Source organism: Oncorhynchus gorbuscha, linkage group LG18 (genome assembly GCF_021184085.1).
Source record: "Oncorhynchus gorbuscha isolate QuinsamMale2020 ecotype Even-year linkage group LG18, OgorEven_v1.0, whole genome shotgun sequence".
NCBI classification, from domain to species: domain Eukaryota; kingdom Metazoa; phylum Chordata; class Actinopteri; order Salmoniformes; family Salmonidae; genus Oncorhynchus; species Oncorhynchus gorbuscha.
In genome coordinates this window covers 6,666,215-6,688,969 of record NC_060190.1, presented here as the reverse complement: position 1 = coordinate 6,688,969, position 22,755 = coordinate 6,666,215, and the positions used below count along the sequence as shown (strand labels likewise).

At 43.5% G+C, this 22,755-nt stretch overlaps 1 pseudogene; it reads right to left on the bottom strand.

The window, feature by feature from the left end:
• The window catches only part of LOC124004086, a 174,822-nt pseudogene that overhangs the window by 150,870 nt on the left and 1,197 nt on the right, over positions 1-22,755 (bottom strand).

The following is a 22,755-nucleotide window of genomic DNA, read 5'->3' as shown; positions in this document are numbered from 1 at the left end:
TGCCACCACCCCGCTGACCAGACGCTCTCGGGGTGTGCGAGAACACGTGGGCGGACGAAGAGAGAGCAGTAGGAGTAGCAGTGTTGTCTGTGGTGATCCATGTTTCCGTCAGGGCCAAGAAGTAGAGGGACTGGAGGGAGGCATGGGCTGAGATGAACTCTGCCTTGTTGACCGCAGATTGGCAGTTCCAGAGGCTACCGGAGACCTGGAACTCCACGTGGGTCGTGCGCGCTGGGACCACCAGAGTAGGGTGGCCGCGGCCACGCGGTGAGGAGCGTTTGTATGGTCTGTGCAGAGAGGAGAGAACAGGGATAAACCGACACATAGTTGACAGGCTACAGAAGAGGCTACGCTAATGCAAAGGAGATTGGAATGACAAGTGGACTACACGTCTCGAATGTTCAGAAAGTTAAGCTACGTAGCAAGAATCTTATTGACTAAAATGATTAAAATGATACAGTACTGCTGAAGTAGGCCAGCTGGCAGTGGGTGCGTTGTTGACACTACACTAATCAAGTCGTTCCGTTGAGTGTAATAGTTTCTGCAGTGTTGCTATTCGGGGGCTAGCAGGCTAGCTAGCAGTGTTGTTTACATTACGTTGCGTTAAAAGAACGACAATAGATGGCTAGCGAACCTAGAAAATCGCTCTAGACTACACAATTATCTGGATGAAGAGAGTGGGAGGAAAGCAGAGAGGGGAGGAGGAGGAAGAGAGTGGGAGGAAAGCAGAGAGAGGAGGAGGAGGAAGAGAGTGGGATGAAAGCAAAGAGAGGTGAGGAAGAGGAGGAAGAGAGTGGGAGGAAAGCAGAGAGAGGAGGAGGATGAAGAGAGTGGGAGGAAAGCAGAGAGAGGAGGAGGATGAAGAGAGTGGGAGGAAAGCAGAGAGGGGAGGAGGAGGAAGAGAGTGGGAGGAAAGCAGAGAGAGGAGGAGGAGGAGAGTGGGAGAAACGTAGAGAGAGGTGAGGAAGAGAAGGAAGAGAGTTGGAGGAACGTAGAGAGAGGTGAGGAGGAGGAGGAAGAGAGTGGGAGGAAAGCAGAGAGAGGAGGAGAATGGAGAGAGTAGGAGGAACGTAGAGAGAGGAGGAGAAGGAAGAGAGTGGGAGGAACATAGAGAGAGGAGGAGAAAGAAGATAGTGGGAGGAACGTAGAGAGAGGAGGAGGAAGAAGATAGTGGGAGGAACATAGAGAGAGGAGGAGAAAGAAGAGAGTGGGAGGAACGTAGAGAGAGGAGGAGGAAGAAGATAGTGGGAGGAGCGTAGAGAGAGGAGGAGGAAGAAGATAGTGGGAGGAACATAGAGAGAAGAGGAGTAAGAAGATAGTGGGAGGAACGTAGAGAGAAGAGGAGGAAGAAGATAGTGGGAGGAATGTAGAGAGAGGAGGAGGAAGAGAGTGTGAGGAACATAGAGAGAAGAGGAGGAAGAAGATAGTGTGAGGAACGTAGAGAGAGGAGGAGGAAGAGAGTGGGAGGAACATAGAGAGAGGAGGAGGAAGAAGATAGTGGGAGGAACATAGATAGAAGAGGAGGAAGAAGATAGTGGGAGGAACGTAGAGAGAGGAGGAGAAGGAAGAGAGTGGGAGGAACATAGAGAGAGGAGGAGAAAGAAGATAGTGGGAGGAACATAGATAGAAGAGGAGGAAGAAGATAGTGGGAGGAACGTAGAGAGAGGAGGAGGAAGAAGATAGTGGGAGGAGCGTAGAGAGAGGAGGAGGAAGAAGATAGTGGGAGGAACATAGATAGAAGAGGAGGAAGAAGATAGTGGGAGGAACGTAGAGAGAGGAGGAGGAAGAAGATAGTGGGAGGAGCGTAGAGAGAGGAGGAGGAAGAAGATAGTGGGAGGAACATAGAGAGAAGAGGAGGAAGAAGATAGTGGGAGGAACGTAGAGAGAAGAGGAGGAAGAAGATAGTGGGAGGAATGTAGAGAGAGGAGGAGGAAGAGAGTGTGAGGAACATAGAGAGAAGAGGAGGAAGAAGATAGTGTGAGGAACGTAGAGAGAGGAGGAGGAAGAGAGTGGGAGGAACATAGAGAGAGGAGGAGGAAGAAGATAGTGGGAGGAACATAGATAGAAGAGGAGGAAGAAGATAGTGGGAGGAACATAGAGAGAGGAGGAGGAAGAGAGTGGGAGGAACATAGATAGAAGAGGAGGAAGAAGATAGTGGGAGGAACATAGAGAGAGGAGGAGGAAGAGAGTGGGAGGAGCGTAGAGAGAGGAGGAGGAAGAGAGTGTGAGGAACGTAGCGAGAGGAGGAGGAAGAGAGTGGAAGAGAGTGGGAGGAACGTAGAGAGAGCAGGAGGAAGAGGAGGAAGAGAGTGGGAGGAACGTAGAGAGAGGAGGAGGAAGAGAGTGTGAGGAACGTAGAGAGAGGAGGAGGAAGAGAGTGGAAGAGAGTGGGAGGAATGTAGAGAGAGGAGGAGGAAGAGGAGGAAGAGAGTGGGAGGAACGTAGAGAGAGGAGGAAGAGGAGGAATGTAGAGAGAGGAGGAGGATGGACGTAGAGAGAGGAGGAGGAGGAGGAAGAGGATGGGAGGGAAAATAAATGGAGGTATACACAACACAGATGGAGCTGGTTGGAGGAAGAAGAACAGCAGCAGCAAGAAGATATCCAGCGAGGGGGAGGAGGATGGGTGCTGAGAAGATGGAGGGATGATTAGGTTGATAAAAGAAGAGCTGAAGATGAAGGGAGAAGAAGAAAGAGTGATGAAGAACACAATGAGAAGGAAGGTTAGAGAAGATGGCCAGTGAGAGAAGTCGGAGAGAAAATAGTGAGATAGTGAGAATGACAGAGACAGAGGCAGGGCAAGGATGAAGAAAGAGGGAGATAGAGAGATAGGGAGAGGGAGAGGGAGAGAGAGTCAGAGAGGGAGAGACAGAGAGAGTTTCCATGGCAACAATTCAAATATGCCTCCATGTAGCACCCTGATGGACAAGGAGATACACACAATGTTCGGTTCGTACGCTGATACACACACACTATACACACACAGCGTTCAAATGCATGTGTATTTTATCATTAGTCATTTAAATACTTATTTTCTGTGTATTTGAGTATTTTTAAATAATGTAGCCAGAATCAACTACTTACTGTATATTGGACGTATTTGAAAGTATTCCCAATTAACTTCCCATAAATAGCTTACTATTTGAAAGTACTTTAAATACGTATTTCAATTAATATACATAATATACATGCTAATACTTTCCAAGTGCATTTCCAAATGCATTCCAATATTCAACTACAGGACTTGTCTTTTCAAATACAAAATATTTGAATACTTACTTCAAAATGTATGTGAAGGTAATTGAGATATTTGGAATAGAATTGTAACCCAGGTATGCGCACACACACTGGTTGCTGTGTGTGTGTGTGTGTGTGTGTGTGTGTGTGCGCGCGTGCGTGCGTGCGCGCGCGTGCGCGCGTGTGTGCGAGCGCACGTGTGTGTGTGTGCGCGCGCACACACACACACACACACACACACACACACACACACACACACACACACACACACACAGCAACCAGTTTGACTAAGAGAGAGAGAAGAGAGAACTACCCTGACATTTAGGGTAATCAGCCCTACACAAAAGCTCAACCGTCATTAATAACTCCAAATTAATTACAAGAAACGGAGAATGTCAAGAGCCATCCAACGCAATGGATCATTTGCTTTCCTCACAGACGGCAGACAAATCTAGACTGAGCACTTAAATATGCTGTCGTATGTCCTTTACATACGACTTTACACTGCAATTACAGTAACAGAGACATTAACGTGTAAAGGAAAACTGTTTAAGTGATTATTCCATCCACACCCATTCCCACACAGAGGATTTAACACACACAGAAACACACGTACACAGAAACACACGTACACACACATACATACACACAGCAAGTGTATTCGGTACCATGTGGTCCTGTAGCTCAGTTGGTAGAGCATGGCGCTTGTAACGCCAGGGTAGTGGGTTCGATCCCCGGGACCACCCATACGTAGAATGTATGCACACATGACTGTAAGTCGCTTTGGATAAAAGCGTCTGCTAAATGGCATATTATTTAGTACACAGCATGGACAGGTCCAGTGATGCTTAGCTATAGAGCATCAGTCTCCACCACACACATGTCCACACACTCATGAGCGCCAACACACACACACAGAGAGAGAGAGAGAGGGAGACACATGTTTCATTGGGCATGTAGTCACAGTGCGGGGCCTTGGGGTGAACTGGCCCGTGTCAATAAGACTAGTGGCCGCGGCGTTTGCTTGGACTCGCCTGTTACTGTCATCACACTTAACATTTACAAAGAGCATTGATCGAGGAACTCACCCCGCCTCAAACAGCCCAAACGACCAGAAGAATTACCAGGACCCCGCCCCCCACTCGTCTCTCCCATGTGCCAATAGACGTTCTTTGTGATCAGTCAAGACATTCAACCCCTATCGAGTATTTGTGCTCTCTCAGAACTCAGGCCCCACCGGTCTCTTGTTCACACTGTAATGAGTGTGTGCGTGCGTGCGTGCGTGCGTGCGTGCGTGCGTGCGTGCGCGCATGTGTGTGAATGGTGGTTAGATAGAGACAGTGTTGTGTAAGGTATGTTAAATACACGCTGCTTGTCCTGAATACTGGGGGGATTAGGAGTTTGTATGTTGCAGGCTGGAGCTCTAAACAGCTTCAGGAAGGAAGGAGGGCTAGCTGCTCCGCGGTGAATGCAACAGTCTCTTTATGCAATCAGAAACACATCCGTTTCCACAGTAACCAGAACACATACTGGAGTCATACAACACATTAGCTGCAATCAGAAACACATCCGTGTAACGGTATAGACAGAAACCTTCCTGAAAGACATTGCATAAGTAGTCAAAACCGACATTTCCACACAAACATCCCCAGAATCACGCAACATTTGAAAGACATTGAGGATGACATACTGAAAGCTGATACATTTCCCGTCATGATTTACAGGTAGCAGCCAAGGAACATAACAGATATTTCTGAGAGCGTTACTCCTACACGGTGCGTTTTCTACATGCAAATCATTCAGAAGCACACGCATAATTCATCGCTATCTTTTTATGTAAATGGTTGGACATCAATGGCTCTTCACCAACATGCGGATGGGCAATGACATCCACTTCAGTCATTGTTCTCAGTGGCATCTTGATCTCTGGGTTCAGAGATGCATCTATTTATCTCTGAAATGTCGCTATTGTGCTGTTGTCATCAGATAATCAGACTTCAAGCTGTTTTAATTAGCCTCATGCAGGAGCGTCATGATTGTTATAGGTTGTTATTCTTTTCAGTATTATACAGTAATTAATTTATTCTATCCCACCGGGGGAGATGTCAGTTATGTATTGTATTGCACGCTGATTCGGATTGTATTTCCATATCGTTGGACAGTCAAGGATTGGTTAGCGAGCGTCTTCTTATCCATATGTCTACAATTTACGACTGTAAATGGTAGTAATTCATATCCTTCGAGAAGGAGCAGCACACATATTATGAGAATAAATGGAATTTGTTTTAGCCTGACAGTAATGTTGAGTAGATGGTGATGTCCCTATTTAAATCACAGCCATGCAGCAGAATCCTCTGGATACTCTATGATTTTAATTAACATTGAGAAATGGAAAGACAGAGAGATGGAGGGAAGGAGAGATAGAGAGAGAGAGAGAGAGAGAGAGAGAGAGAGAGAGAGAGAGAGAGAGAGAGAGAGAGAGACAGAGAGAGAGAGAGAGACAGAGAGAGACAGAGAGAGATGGAGGGAAGGTAAGGTAGAGAGAGAGAGAGAGAGAGAGAGAGAGAGAGAGAGAGAGAGAGAGAGAGAGAGAGAGAGAGAGAGAGAGAGAGAGAGAGAGAGAGAGAGAGAGAGAGAGAGAGAGAGAGAGAGAGAGAGAGAGAGAGAGAGAAGAGAGAGAGAGAGAGAGAGACAGAGAGAGACAGAAGAGAGAGAGAGATGGAGGGAGAGAGGGAGAGTAGAGAGAGAGAGAGAGAGAGAGAGAGAGAGAGAGAGAGAGAGAGAGAGAGAGAGAGAGAGAGAGAGAGAGAGAGAGAGAGAGAGAGAGAGAGAGAGAGAGAGAGAGAGAGAGAGAGAGAGAGAGAGAGAGAGAGAGAGAGAGAGAGAGAGAGAGAGAGAGAGAGAGAGAGAGAGAGAGAGAGAGAGAGAGAGAGAGAGAGAGAGAGAGAGAGAGAGAGAGAGAGAGAGAGAGAGAGAGAGAGAGAGAGAGAGAGAGAGAGAGATGGAGGGAAGGAGAGGAGAGAGAGAGAGAGAGAGAGAGAGAGAGAGAGAGAGAGAGAGAGAGAGAGAGAGAGAGAGAGAGAGAGAGAGATGGAGGGGAAGTAGAGAGAGAGAGAGAGAGAGAGAGAGAGAGAGAGAGAGAGAGAGAGAGAGAGAGAGAGAGAGAGAGAGAGAGAAATAGCAAAAGATATAGAGAGATAGTGAGTGAAAGCAGAGGCAGAGAGAGAGAAAGCAAAAGAGTGAGAGAAAGAGAGAGAAAGAGAGTGAGAAAGACAGAGAGAGAGAAAGAGAGAGTGAAAGATATATATATATATATATATATATAGAGAGAGAGAGAGAGAGAGAGAGAGAGAGAGAGAGAGAGAGAGAGAGAGAGAGAGAGAGACAGAGAGACAGAGAGACAGAGAGACAGAGAGAAAGAGGCGGAGAGAGAGAAAGGGAACGAGAGAGAGAGCGAGAGAGAGAGAGAGAGAGAGAAAGAGAGAGAGAGAGAGAGAGAGAGAGAGAGAGAGAGAGAGAGAGAGAGATATGGAAAGAGTGTTAGGAGCATCTGGGCATGAGGCAGTGAAGAAGGGAGACAGTTGGTTGAAATAGGAAGGCAGACACAGAGAAGCAGAACATGAACAGTGGGAATAAGAGAGAAGAGAGGATATAAAGGGGTAGAGGAAGTGACCATGTCTGGAGGAGAAAGTCTCATCACCCTATTCATCCCCAGAAGTGGGGCCAAGATGATGTAATCATCAGTATGAGCCACTTGAGCTATCAGTGGTGAGTAGTAGTCATCAATCTGTTGCTTCTCTATGGCCTAAAAAAGGGAAGGAAAGTCACTATTTTACAGAAGAGGGTCTTAGGTGTTTGAATACGTGTGCTTGAGCTCGGTCGAGAGGCTTTTCAATGTTAATTGTGCTTAAGTGCCACAGACATGCATGCCTGCATACACACACACATTCCCAGCCTGAAACAATAACACACACACCCAGACCTAAAAAACCTACTGATAGTAGGAGGGTTCCTTTATCCCCTGGGGTCTGCATTAGCTCATTGAAGCCATTTCTTCCATATCTCCAGGATTTGATTGACCACGCTCCTCTGGCTGCTCCTTACGGCAGCAGTACACAGCAGAGTAGAGGGGTCTCTATGTGGGCTGGAGTCTGTGGCCCGCTTCACAGTGACTGAACATCTGGATTAGAACTATAAAGCCTCTATGACTGAACCACCACTGAATTAGAACTATAAAGCCTCTATGACTGGACCACCACTGGATTAGAACTATAAAGCCTATATGACTGGACCTCCACTGGATTAGAACTATAAAGCCTCTATGACTGAACCTCCACTGGATTAGAACTATAAAGCCTCTATGACTGGACCACCACTGGATTAGAACTATAAAGCCTCTATGACTGGACCACCACTGGATTAGAACTATAAAGCCTCTATGACTGGACCTCCACTGGATTAGAACTATAAAGCCTCTATGACTGGACCACCACTGGATTAGAACTATAAAGCCTCTATGACTAGACCACCACTGGATTAGAACTATAAAGCCTCTATGACTGGACCACCACTGGATTAGAACTATAAAGCCTCTATGACTGGACCACCACTGGATTAGAACTATAAAGCCTCTATGACTGGACCACCACTGGATTAGAACTATAAAGCCTCTATGACTGGACCACCACTGGATTAGAACTATAAACCCTCTATGACTGGACCACCACTGGATTAGAACTATAAAGCCTCTATGACTGGACCACCACTGGATTAGAACTATAAACCCTCTATGACTGGACCACCACTGGATTAGAACTATAAAGCCTCTATGACTGGACCACCACTGGATTAGAACTATAAAGCCTCTATGACTAGACCACCACTGGATTAGAACTATAAACCCTCTATGACTGGACCACCACTGGATTAGAACTATAAAGCCTCTATGACTGGACCACCACTGGATTAGAACTATAAAGCCTCTATGACTGGACCACCACTGGATTAGAACTATAAAGCCTCTATGACTGGACCACCACTGGATAGCCATGTGGTTATATGTTCTATACAGTCTGGCACCCCTGTGTCATCACTCATTTCTATACTGCACCTATATACCTCTGTCTATGTATTCTCTGTTTGACAGATGTTAACAGCCATGCAAAAAACAACACTTGATACAGATAACTTTTCCTCATTCAAACCCAGAGACAGACTGTACTACTTTTGTCTGGCAAGATGTCTTTCCGGCAAGGCGGAGGGGGGGGGGGTGATTCATTTTAGCCTACCCCCTGAGGACACTAGTTATGACCTGCTTCCCCCTCACCACCACCCTCCCAGTCTCGTTACCCCCCAACCCCTCCCCACCTCAGTGGTCATGGGTAATTAATTAGCAAGCTGTTCCCAGCAGAGGGCCAAATGAAAGCAAGCTCAGTGATACAGTCAGGGAGGGGGGGACACCCAGACTCAGGAGGCAGGTTCACTTCACACAGTAGTTAGGGACACTCAGACTCAGGAGTCTCCTGCACTGTGAGCTGCAATAGTATTTTAGCCCACTGAGCTAAATCCTTGGCATTAGCATGGGGAATCGATCCAAATGTTCAGGTTTCAACCAAAGGGACTTATCACACAAGCCAGCTCTGATACATTAATTACAATATTATATTTCTGGAGACAAATTTATTTTTTATCCATGAAGACCAGAAAACTATTTTTAAAACAAGGTTAGAACTGGTTCAGGGAACAGAACTGAAAACCATAAAATAACCAAATCATTTGAAGAGCAGAACCCATACCAAAAAAGAAAGTGATCTATAGTGTTGGGGACCGGTTAATAACGTTCTTTCATGTTCCAGGTATTTTTTACCAGTCCCCAAAAAATCACAACAAAGCGCCTATGCAAAGCCCTCACTCTCGCTCCAGTGTCTGCCTGCCAGCTGAATTGTTTTTACAGTGGGTGTGTATGTAGGCTACCTGCCCCTCCCTTCTGAAGCATAGGTTATTGTAGCCTTCTGACGACGTTACATAGGTTACTGTAGTCTAGTGACAACATTACATAGATTACTGTAGTCTACTGACAACATTACATAGGTTACTGTAGTCTACTGACAACATTACATAGGTTACTGTAGCCTACTGACAACATTACATAGGTTACTGTAGTCTAGTGACAACATTACATAGGTTACTGTAGCCTACTGACGACATTACATAGGTTACTGTACCTACTGACGACGTTACATAGGTTACTGTCGTCTACTGACAACATTACATAGGTTACTGTAGTCTACTGACAACATTACATTGGTTACTGTAGTCTACTGACAACATTACATAGGTTACTGTAGCCTACTGACGACATTACATAGGTTACTGTAGTCTACTGACAACATTACATAGGTTGCTGTAGTCTACTGACAACATTACATAGGTTACTGTAGTCTACTGACAACATTACATAGGTTACTGTAGCCTACTGACAACGCTACTGTAGTCTACTGACAACATTACATAGGTTACTGTAGCCTACTGACAACATTACATAGGTTACTGTAGCCTACTGACAACATTACATAGGCTACTGTAGTCTACTGACAACATTACATAGGTTACTGTAGCCTACTGACAACATTACATAGGCTACTGTAGTCTACTGACAACATTACATAGGTTACTGTAGCCTACTGACAACATTACATAGGTTACTGTAGCCTACTGACAACATTACATAGGCTACTGTAGTCTACTGACAACATTACATAGGTTACTGTAGCCTACTGACAACATTACATAGGTTACTGTAGCCTACTGACAACATTACATAGGCTACTGTAGTCTACTGACAACATTACATAGGTTACTGTAGCCTACTGACAACATTACATAGGTTACTGTAGCCTACTGACAACATTACATAGGTTACTGTAGCCTACTGACAACATTACATAGGCTACTGTAGTCTACTGACAACATTACATAGGTTACTGTAGCCTACTGACAACATTACATAGGTTACTGTAGCCTACTGACAACATTACATAGGTTACTGTAGCCTACTGACAACATTACATAGGTTACTGTAGTCTACTGACAACATTACATAGGTTACTGTAGTCTACTGACAACATTACATAGGTTACTGTAGTCTACTGACGACATTACATAGGCTACTGTAGTCTACTGACGACATTACAAGCGTAATTCAGTAATTAGGGAGAGATGGTTAATTAGAGAAGAATGGATGGACTTTTCAATGCCAGTTAAGGATACAATAGTTGTCACTTTTCACGTTGGATTTAGTAAATACAATAGATAAGACGTGTTTTTAATTCTAGTGCTGCTCTGAACACACAAGCTCGTTAGCTAGCAAGCTTGCTCTGGTACCAACATTAAACCAACTGGGAATTTCAAAGACATTCAAAGTTCCTCCATAGAAGCCACTCCACCGTAGGTATAATTCTGTGGGCCTGATTCAGATAATGCATGTCATAACAAGATGCTCAGAGCTTCAAGGCAAGCTTCCTACATCCTCCTTCCTCACCCTGAAAACGTCCGTTGCATCTCCCGCCCTACACTGTGACTGGCAGCACAGTATGTGTGTTCGTCTTTCATTATGATTAAACCATGCTGTTACGGCAAAATACAATTTGTTATTGACGACTTTCCTATACAGATTAAACCGCTTACCCGCTCCACACCAAGCTATTCTATATGCACTGATTGGTGAAGTAATATAATGTCGAGCTAAATGTCAAATAAAATGGATGTTTCAGAGGTTGTAAAAAGGAACCGAAAGGAACGATATAAAGCGTTACTTTTTGGGGGTTCAAACTGGTTCAGAACTTTATTTTGCTAGTGGGAACAGTGGAACAGAATGAAAAAATAATGGTTCTGTTCACAACAAAACAATTGGAAAATAACTTTGGTTCCAACCCCTGATTTCAAGTGTTTTATAAACTAGCGATACTTCTGGTTTGGCAAGTAAACCTCTTGTATATGGTGACCGTTGCACACTGCTAACTTGAGTACAATGGCATCACCCACCGCATACTAACGGTCACATTGGTTCTTTGTGTTCTTTTCTGGATAGATTCCTTGGGGAAAGAGTTTGTCACGGAGGTTTGAAACTACAAAGGAGTATCATGCTTTATCTTCATGGCATCTACTCTACTGTAGCCTGGTTAGATCACACTCCATCTACGAATCTCTTTCACCCTCTTCATCTCCTCCGTTAAATGTATCATTATCCTCTCACTATCGTTCCTTCTCTGAAGAGTCACCTGCACAACACATGATGATCCCAATTCTTCTCTTTTCTCTCTCTCTCTCTCTCTCATTTGTAATTCATCAAATGTTACTTCGCTTATTCCTTCAACCTGTTCTGGTATCATAACCTCCCTCCGTCACTCTCTCTCTCATCCCTCCATGTCTCTCATCTCCATATACCGCCACCCCTCTCTCGACGAGCCACACTCCCCTTGTGTTCTGCCTCTCTGTCTCTGAAAAACCTGACTCTCTCTAACCCCTTCTCCATTTCTCTTTCTCTCCCTCTTCACCTCTCTCTCTCCCTTCTCTCTCTCCCTTCTCTCTCTCTCGCTGTAACTCTGTCTGCCTGTCAAAAAGCGGCTTCAAAAGAGGTTCCGTCGGCGTGACAGGGAACAGTGACAACTTCAACAACAAGAAATGTTCGCACAGCATCTACACATTCTGATCATATAACCAACGAGACTCTCAGTGTGCTGCATTGACTCAAGTCAAAAGAAGCCAAGAAATTTCAATGGAGACATTTCTCTATTCAAAAGCAGTATACACCCTAGCCAATCAATTATATCCAAGCACCTCGACTAGGGTTGTGTCTCAAATGACACCATATTCCCTGTTCAGTGCACTAGCTTTTGGTCAAAAGTAGTGCATTACATAGGGAATAGAATGCCATTTGGGGCACGGAGGAGGAGGATATCAGGTAGCCTATTAAGGGGAATAGGTATCGAAGGGGCAATTCAAGGCATGCTGATGAGTTGAGCTGATATGGCACTCTAAGAATCTACGACGACCAAGACATTACGATCATGTCATTTACAGAACAAACCGCCAAAGACAGGGGATCAGTAACCAACCGATTAGACTCTCACTGTGCTGCATTGACTCAAGTCAAAAGAAGTGGTTCTCTCTAGCTCAGTTGGTAGAGCATGGATAGTGGGTTGGATTCCCAGGGCCACCTGTACGTAAAATGTATGCAAGCATGACTAAGTCGCTTTGGATAAACGTGTCTGCTAAACGGCGTATATTATTATATTAAGAAGACAGGATATTTCAGTGAAGATGCATTTTTTTCTATTCAAAGTCCCTATCCTATAAATTGTATCAAAACACCTACACTAGAAGTATATTCGGTTGCCTGTTAAGAGGGATACGTGTTGAAGGAATGCTGATATGAGTGAGAGCGTGAGAAAGAATGGCCCTCTAAGAAGCTACGGTTTGTGGGCTGCAGCAGTATCACAGTGATGTGGCCCATCTATGCTATTCTTAGACCTTCCATCCTACCTTCAAAGACAGTCACACATGACTGGCAGTGGTGGTGGGGAAAAAAGAGAGAGAGGTAGAAAAAGAGAGACATTTGGAATGCTTATTTTCATCACAGAGAAGCAAACGGTGAGTGGGTGGGAGTCAGATGATCGTCACTTATTAGAGCCACAGTTAGTGAGGGCATACATTTTCGTCATCGACGATGGGTCAGTACACTGATGGTCGTTCGGGAAAAGTCTATACTTGAGAGATGGTGATGCATTACAGGTTCAAAGAGGAATGAGAAGAGGACCAGAAAAAGTTGAGAGTAAGAAAATAACTATTTAAATGTTTTTAACATTGACCACAAGGAATACTGTACATCTCTCTCTCACAAACAACAGCCTGCACTTCGAGTCCCCTTAATCCTTTAATGACTCCATCCATATTTGTAAAGCCAGTCAAATGAAGCCAGAAGTCAATAGAGTTGCCTGCCAGGTCGTCAGTCTGTGGCCATGATGCACTGCTGCCACTCTCTCAACACACGCACGCACACGCACGCACGCACACACACACACACACTCTGGTCACAAGCTACTGATCACAGAAGGGTGCTGCCACACCACTAAGCCCGGCAAGAGAACACGTAATCCACCACAAACCAAACCAGCTCCACAAACAAGCTCCTTCTGGGCCGCACGCTCCCGTTCCCAATCTATCTGTCTGTGTCCCAAATGGCACCCTATTCCCTATTTAGTGCAATATTTTTGCCCCATAGGGCTCTGTTCAGAAGAGGTGCCCATTTTATGGAATAGGATGTCATTTGAGACATAACGTAACCCATGTCTGAGATCTCTATCCTCAGTCAGATAAATGACCATTTCACTCGCTCTGGGTTTCATTCAGTCTGTCTGTCTCTCCCTGCCCCTCTCAAGTCAAGGGCTTCATTGGCATGGGAAACATACTGTATGTTAACATTGCCAAAGCATGTGAACTAGATAATAAACAAAAGTGAAATAAACAACAGAAATTAACATTAAACAGTTACAAAAGACATTTCAAATGTCATATTATGTCTATATATAGTGTTGTAACGATGTGCAAATGGTTAAAGCACAAAAGTGAAATAAAATAAACATAGGTTGTATTTACAATGGTGTTGGCGCTTCACTGGTTGCCCTTTTCTTGTGGCAACAGGTCACAAATCTTGCTGCTGTGATGGCACACTGTGGAATTTCACCCAGTAGAGTCTGTCTGTCTGTCTGTCTGTCTGTCTGTCTGTCTGTCTGTCTGTCTGTCTGTCTGTCTGTCTGTCTGTCTGTCTGTCTGTCTGTCTGTCTGTCTGTCTGTCTGTCTGTCTGTCTGTCTGTCTGTCTGTCTGTCTGTCTGTCTGTCTGTCTGTCTGTCTGTCTGTCTGTCTGTCTGTCTGTCTGTCTGCCTGCCTGCCTGCCTGCCTGCCTGCCTGCCTGCCTGCCTGCCTGCCTGCCTGCCTGCCTGCCTGCCTGTCTGTCTGTCTGCCTGCCTGCCTGCCTGCCTGCCTGCCTGCCTGCCTGCCTGCCTGCCTGCCTGCCTGCCTGCCTGCCTGCCTGCCTGCCTGCCTGCCTGCCTGCCTGCCTGTCTGTCTGTCTACCTTTCTGCTTCCCTGTCCATCTCTCTCCTGCTCTCTGTCTCACTTCCAGTCTCCACATCCACTATTAGATAAACCTGTCTCTGTGTTTCCCCCCCCCCCCCAGCTCTCTTTCACTTCCAGTTTTCCATCCACTTTTAGTTCCCTCTACGCCCACCCCAGGGAGAGAGAGAGAGGAAGACAATTAGTCCTTTCTTCCTCTACACTCTCCTAACTCTTTCTTCCTCTACGCTCTCCTAACTCTTTCTTCCTCTACGCTCTCCTAACTCTTTCTTCCTCTACGCTCTCCTAACTCTTTCTTCCTCTACGCTCCCCTAACTCTTTCTTCCTCTACGCTCTCCTAACTCTTTCTTCCTCTACGCTCTCCTAACTCTTTCTTCCTCTACGCTCCCCTAACTCTTTCTTCCTCTACGCTCTCCTAACTCTTTCTTCCTCTACGCTCTCCTAACTCTTTCTTCCTCTACGCTCTCCTTACGCTTTCTTCCTCTACGCTCTCCTAACTCTTTCTTCCTCTACGCTCTCCTAACTCTTTCTTCCTCTACGCTCTCCTTACGCTTTCTTCCTCTACGCTCTCCTAACTCTTTCTTCCTCTACGCTCCCCTAACTCTTTCTTCCTCTACGCTCTCCTAACTCTTTCTTCCTCTACGCTCTCCTAACTCTTTCTTCCTCTACGCTCTCCTTACGCTTTCTTCCTCTACGCTCTCCTAACTCTTTCTCTCCTAACTCTTTCTCTCCTAACTCTTTCTCTCCTAACTCTTTCTTCCTCTACGCTCTCCTAACTCTTTCTTCCTCTACACTCTCCTAACTCTTTCTTCCTTCATCCTCCATTCTCACGCTTTATCCGTTTCTAGTTTCATTCTCTACTTCACGCTTTTCTCTCGATCTCGCTGGTCCTGAAAACAAAATGGTTCTCGATTTAAATAACAAACCCGAAAATGTGCAATGACTGTCTGTACGTACTAAATGGAGTACAAAAGGAACAACATTGGTTGCTGACGGCCAAAGGAGGGGACTTTGGTTTTGCTGGTCATATTAGATCATTACTGTTCACAAAAGACATGTAAATAAGCCCTTTCAAAGGCAGACAGTTACACATTCAGCCTCATGTGGATATTGTATCACACATAAAGAAACGGAAGGCTTTTCAATCAAACCTGCATTGTGATATTTAGGCAGTATCTCTTTTTCTTCAAAAACCACCGCTACTACCAGGTACATTCCGCTCATGGGTGGATGCGTCCAGTTTTCACTATAACAAGTGGGTATGTTCACGGATAATAGTTTATTATCGAATACACTTTCATATGTGTTTTTATGTTTTAAAATGCATTTTCGTGAACTAACACTCGCACTTGACTTTTTCTCCTCTCCCTTGCCAGCTCTGACTTTGCTGATAGCTACTTTATAGGGCGGATATGTACTGGTTGTCCCACCGAGCTAGCTTAAGATGAATGGATAAGAGCATCTGCCAAATGACTACAATGTAAATGTAATAAACATTGCAGGTTTGATTGAATTTCGAGCCTAAGACTGATGGACTGCATCTGTGAAACAGAGAGAAAAGGTCAAGCGTAAAAGGCCTTGGGGGGTCCTACCTTGTACATTGCCAGCCCAGATCTCCTCTCTACTCTTCAGAACTGGCATGGTGGTGTGGTCTGGGACCCAACTACTCCTCTCATAGCACCGGGTGGAGGGAAGGATGAACAGAGGAAGCCGTGCAGAGAGGAGTAGACGTGAAGAGGGCTTATGGAGTGGGGGATGAGCACCGGGATTGAACAAGTGTGCGTGTGTCTAGTTTGAGTGTGTAAGGAGAACTCAAAAAATAAATGGAGAAATGACGAATGGAGAAAGAGATGGAGAGGGGCGAGGCGCTCTCTCAATCGTCTCTTGTCGTCTGACTCATCCTCCCGTCCTCTTCCACTGGATGATACAGCGCGACGAGGTTTCCTCTGACAACTCTGTGTGTGTGAACAACGGTTGCCGTGGCAATGCGGAGATCAGAGCGTGTCTTCCTCCTTCCCTTCTTCTGTTTCTTCTGTCGCTCCCCTCGTTTATTTAGTCACCATCATCGGTCTGTACGTTGGGTCTTTGTCAAGACTGGGGGAGAGAGGAGAGGAGGGAGGGAGACAGAGAGATGGTCAATAACCAGACATGATCTGTTAGGGCGAATGTTTCTCTGCTTAATGGTGAATTATTTTGTGTCTTTTGTATACACAAGTCAATTGCTTCAGAGGTTCAAGGCTTTTAACACAGCTTTTCACCTTTCACTTCACTCTTGGCAAACACACAATTATGCAGCGTGATTTATCTTCTTATCATATATTATAAAAGTTCCATATTATACATTGACAGACAGTACAAAATACATGCAAAAGAAAAACGGTACTTAGTTCATTTTGTCTGGTGGTTGGATTCAACTCTGGCCTAACATTAAATACCACTTTTTAAAATCAAATTTCAGAAAATATCCCATATATTACATTGACAGACATACAAAATGTGTAAAACATATAATAACCACTTTGCCAATGTTGACATTAAAGGCCCAGTGAAGTCAAAAACTTGATTATCCTGTGTTTTATGTATATTTCCACAATATGAGGTTGGAATAATACTGAGAAATTGTGACAATTACAACAATGCCCTTTAAGTGTAAGAGCTTTTTGAAAGGCCGTCTGTTTTGGTGGGATGGAGTTTTGGCCTGCCTATCACCAGGCAGTAAATTAGTTAATAGACAAATAAGAAAAAGACTTCCAAACCTCTCTGCCAATAACAAGCAGTTCTAGCAAAACTATTGCTTGAGAAATGTATATTTGCTAAAAAGCTATTTTTGTGGAGTTGTTTGCTATTTTAATTAATAACAATCACAGTAAGGTACTAGATTGCTACGAATTAATGATTTAATATTGAAAAGCAAATGGCTGCATTGGCCCTTTGAGTATTCAAGGTTTGTAATGGGTAGATTTAACTTGAGCCTAACATTCAGGACATTCAACATTAGATTTCTGGAAAAAGTTCCATACACAACAGACATATAAAATGGGTTCAACAAATAGGAAGCACTTTGCCAATTTTGATGATAAGTATTCAAGAAGTAACTTTGGCCTAACACCCACTAGTCTCTGATCTTGTCCGTGTAATATATGCATCATTCTCTCATGTTCTCTTCCTGCCTTCATCCCTTCCCACTTTTATAGATGGGTTGTGTCCTGCATTTCCCCGCTGGATTTTACCATGTTGCCCTCTAGGAAGTGTGTGTGTGTGTGCATGTGTGTGTGTGTGTGTGTGTGTGTGTACACACATTTTAGCCCTGGGAAAAATGTCAAAGGATATCACTGTGTAAGGAATTTTTATCCTGTCTGGCAGAGTGATAAATTATGTATTCAACACATTTTATTTCCAAAACCCATCTTTCGCTCTGACTCTTTCCAACTGTAATTATCTCAAACTCCTTCAGTAGTATTTAAATGACATTAATAGTGCAAATGGTGTATTGGGCTCAAAGAAACATACACAAACTTTGGCAATTAAATACTGTACCACATGCAAAATACTGTACCACAGTCCTAGCCTCACTACAATCAAACAACGACTTTCATAGACAATTATTCAGAAATATACAATATGATATATTGTGGTGATAGTAAAATGGATTAAACAAAACTACTGATTATTAATATCTATCTGGAAAGTGCAGCAGATTGGAGTCTCATTGCTAAATACATAATTATAACTTCCTTTGCCCCCTTCAAAAATGGTACGCATAGCATATGATAAAGGAAATATGTGAGTTACTGCCATACAATGTAAATCACTTTGAGACTCAATAAAAAGTGCTAGGTCTATAGCCTACATACAGTAAATGCAAGCCATTATCATGTCTTTACAGAATTGACCAGAAATGTCACAAATTAAACGTATAGGCTAGCCTAGCCATGTCTCTCAAATGCAGCAACATAATCTCACCATGCGCCACAGCTTTGAAATAGCATTAATCCTTTAGAACTGAGATGGAGGGGTGGATGGATGCCCTTTGTGAGTTAGAGACAGGAAGACATTGTCTGAGTCCCGAATGGCACCATATCACCTATACAGTGTACTACTTTCGGCCAAACCCCTGTGGGTCCTCGTCAGAGGTAGTGTACTATATAGGGAACAGGGTGCCATTTGAGACGGAGACATTGTCAAAAAATGTACCTGGGAGGAACATTGTGTATTATAAATAGTAATAAGAGCTCACTCTCCAAGCGTAGTGTCATCCCTCCTCACTGTGCTGGGTTAAAAGCCTACCTAAATCATTCAGACTACTTGGATCCACAGTAGACTATACTCAATTAACATCAACGCGCTGTAACTTTGAGAGGCTACTTTTGCTCTAATGATTGAGATGGAGGACTAGGAAGGAGAATTAGTTAAAAAAGCTTAATCCAAGGCCTTCGTAAAGGAAAGTCTGGACTTAAAATTATATCTCACATCCACTAACATTGACTTAAACTTTGCAACTGATTGACTTCAACCACTTAAGATAAGAATCAGATTTGATACTACAGTATATGACATTTTGTAGAATTGTAGATAACTTGAAGGTTAGTTGATCAATACTTAGGTCTTGGGTAGTGACTAAGTAGGAGCTGTGGCAGTCATATGCTGCCTCTAATATCAAAATAACCAAAAGCATGCCAAGAATTTCACATTTTGGGGGAATATGAATTACATTCACAAGCACAGTTTTCTCCATGCACCAACCTCCATTTTAGACCCCATCTCCATTAGAAGCTAAAGTGAATTTCTCAGAAATGACTAATAGGCATATGGGGTCTATTGAAAAGAACAACAACAAACGGCATTAGGACACTCAAGCCTGCAGTGAACCACCACGGGAATCCTATGATGTAGCCTGAAATCAACACTTTAGTGGGCCTCAAAGAGGACCAAGCACGCCCTGGCTGGTGTACGATTCACTGTACCACTCATTTAAACAGATTCATCACACAGACAGTTGAATGTAAGGGGAAGCATGGGAGGAAATATAGCTAAATATCTGAAAATATCATAATAAGATAGAGATACTGAATTAAAACCAAATCGAAACAAGCCATAATGCAGCCACAACGGACCACATTGCAAAAGGACAGTCAAATGACCTGTACACTCTGTATTGTACATAACAGATATAGGCTAGGCTCTATGGGCCCGATTCCGACTTAGGAAATGACGTATTCGTTAAGCACGCCTTTCCTATGCACTTGGTATTCAGACTTACCTTATGAAGGTGCGTAACGGGCTTTGCAAGCGTGGTTCCCTTGCACACACTCAATACATTTTTTTCAACTGCTGAAAACCCTCTCACTTGCTGGCCAACAGAGTTTCTTGTATAGTTTTGATTCAATAGGGTTGTCAGTACCTTTATCTTAAGCCTTATAAATACGGTGTGGCTTTAACGGACACAACAGAATATATTGAACGGGTTTAGAATATTAGGGATCAATGAAGGAAAGCCATCTAAATATATGCAATTTGTAGATTTAAAATTATTATTATATATTATTTAGCTTAGGAAAGTATTTAAGAATCATTCAAAAAAAATGGTGTGGAGAGCCTTCATGAGCGAAAGAAAGAAAACAGTGGTTTGATTCATTCTGAAAATTGTCACATTCAGTTCTTCAACCCATGGTAATGTTGGAAGATTACTGTACATAGAATTATAATAGTGAGAATAGTGTACAATAGTAGGTTATACCCTCAACTACTGCCAGCACTAACCATGGAACTGTGTGATGACACAGCCAAGTATTGCACAATGCGTCGGGTTCAACAACTATTTAAATTATTTTGGGTCTCCTGAGTGGCACAGCGGTCTAAGGCACTGCATCTCAGTGTTTGAGGCGTCACTACAGACGTCCTGGTTCAAATCCAGGCTGTATCACAACCGGCCATGATCGGGAGACCCATAGAGTGGCACACAATTGTCCCCAACGTCGTCCGGGTTTGGCCGGTGTAGGCCGTCAATGTAAATAAGAATTTGTTCTTAACTGACTTGCCTAGTTAAATAAAGGTACCATTTTCTCAACCAGCCCCACCTGGAATGCTTTTCCAAAAGTCTTGAAGGAGTTCCCACATATGTTAAGCACTTGTTTGCTGCTTTTCCTTCACTCTGCAGTCCAACTCATCCCAAACCAACCAATGTTATTTAATAGTTTTGATGTCTTCACTATTATTCTACAATGTAGAAAGCAGTAAAAATAAAGGAAAACCCTTGAATGAGTAGGTGTGTCCAAGCTTTTGACTGGTACTAATATATATACAGTGCCTTGCGAAAGTATTCGGCCCCCTTGAACTTTGCGACCTTTTGCCACATTTCAGGCTTCAAACATAAAGATATAAAACTGTATTTTTTTGCGTAGAATCAACAACAAGTGGGACACAATCATGAATTGGAACGACATTTATTGGATATTTCAAACATTTTTAACAAATCAAAAACTGAAAAATTGGGCGTGCAAAATTATTCAGCCCCCTTAAATTAATACTTTGAAGCGCCACCTTTTGCTGCGATTACAGCTGTAAGTCGCTTGGGGTATGTCTCTATCAGTTTTGCACATCGAGAGACTGAAATTTTTTCCCATTCCTCCTTGCAAAACAGCTCGAGCTCAGTGAGGTTGGATGGAGAGCATTTGTGAACAGCAGTTTTCAGTTCTTTCCACAGATTCTCGATTGGATTCAGGTCTGGACTTTGACTTGGCCATTCTAACACCTGAATATGTTTATTTTTGAACCATTCCATTGTAGATGTTGCTTTATGTTTTGGATCATTGTCTTGTTGGAAGACAAATCTCCGTCCCAGTCTCAGGTCTTTTGCAGACTCCATCAGGTTTTCTTCCAGAATGGTCCTGTATTTGGCTCCATCCATTTTCCCATCAATTTTAACCATCTTCCCTGTCCCTGCTGAAGAAAAGCAGGCCCAAACCATGATGCTGCCACCACCATGTTTGACAGTGGGGATGGTGTGTTCAGGGTGATGTGCTGTGTTGCTTTTACGCCAAACATAACGTTTTGCATTGTTGCCAAAAAGTTCAATTTTGGTTTCATCTGACCAGAGCACCTTCTTCCACATGTTTGGTGTGTCTCCCAGGTGGCTTGTGGCAAACTTTAAACAACACTTTTTATGGATATCTTTAAGAAATGGCTTTCTTCTTGCCACTCTTCCATAAAGGCCAGATTTGTGCAATATACGACTGATTGTTGTCCTATGGACAGAGTCTCCCACCTCAGCTGTAGATCTCTGCAGTTCATCCAGAGTGATCATGGGCCTCTTGGCTGCATCTCTGATCAGTCTTCTCCTTGTATGAGCTGAAAGTTTAGAGGGACGGCCAGGTCTTGGTAGATTTGCAGTGGTCTGATACTCCTTCCATTTCAATATTATCGCTTGCACAGTGCTCCTTGGGATGTTTAAAGCGTGGGAAATCTTTTTGTATCCAAATCCAGCTTTAAACTTCTTCACAACAGTATCTCGGACCTGCCTGGTGTGTTCCTTGTTCTTCATGATGCTCTCTGCGCTTTTAACGGACCTCTGAGACTATCACAGTGCAGGTTCATTTATACGGAGACTTGATTACTCACAGGTGGATTGTATTTATCATCATTAGTCATTTAGGTCAACATTGGATCATTCAGAGATCCTCACTGAACTTCTGGGGAGAGTTTGCTGCATTGAAAGTAAAGGGGCTGAATAATTTTGCACGCCCAATTTTTCAGTTTTTGATTTGTTAAAAAAGTTTGAAATATCCAATAAATGTCGTTCCACTTCATGATTGTGTCCCACTTGTTGTTGATTCTTCACAAAAAAATACAGTTTTATATCTTTATGTTTGAAGCCTGAAATGTGGCAAAAGGTCGCAAAGTTCAAGGGGGCCGAATACTTTCGCAAGGCACTGTATATATATATATTATTAACTGTTACTAATGACCATCAGCAACAACCAAAAAGCTGTGACATCATTTACAGAGGATTCAAATGTAGGTAAACAAAACAATGTAATTAAATGGAATGAAAATGTAGTCTATACCAACTGAAGGGAACTAACAGTAAATTGGCAGTTGAATATGTGTTGTTATTCGGCTTACTGAAAGTTGATAATGATAGTGGCTAATATTTTACATTATAAAAATATGGGCATATATTTAAGACTTTGTCTTAATTATAGGCCTAAAAAGGTATCAGTCAGACTCCTTGACTTTTTACACATTGAGTTATTTATTTTATTGAACCTATATTTAACTAGGCAAGTTACTATGACGGCCTACCAAAAGGCAAAAGGCCTCCAGTGGGGACGGGGGCTAGGATAACATTTTTTAAAACACACACATCACGACAAGAGAGACAACACAAC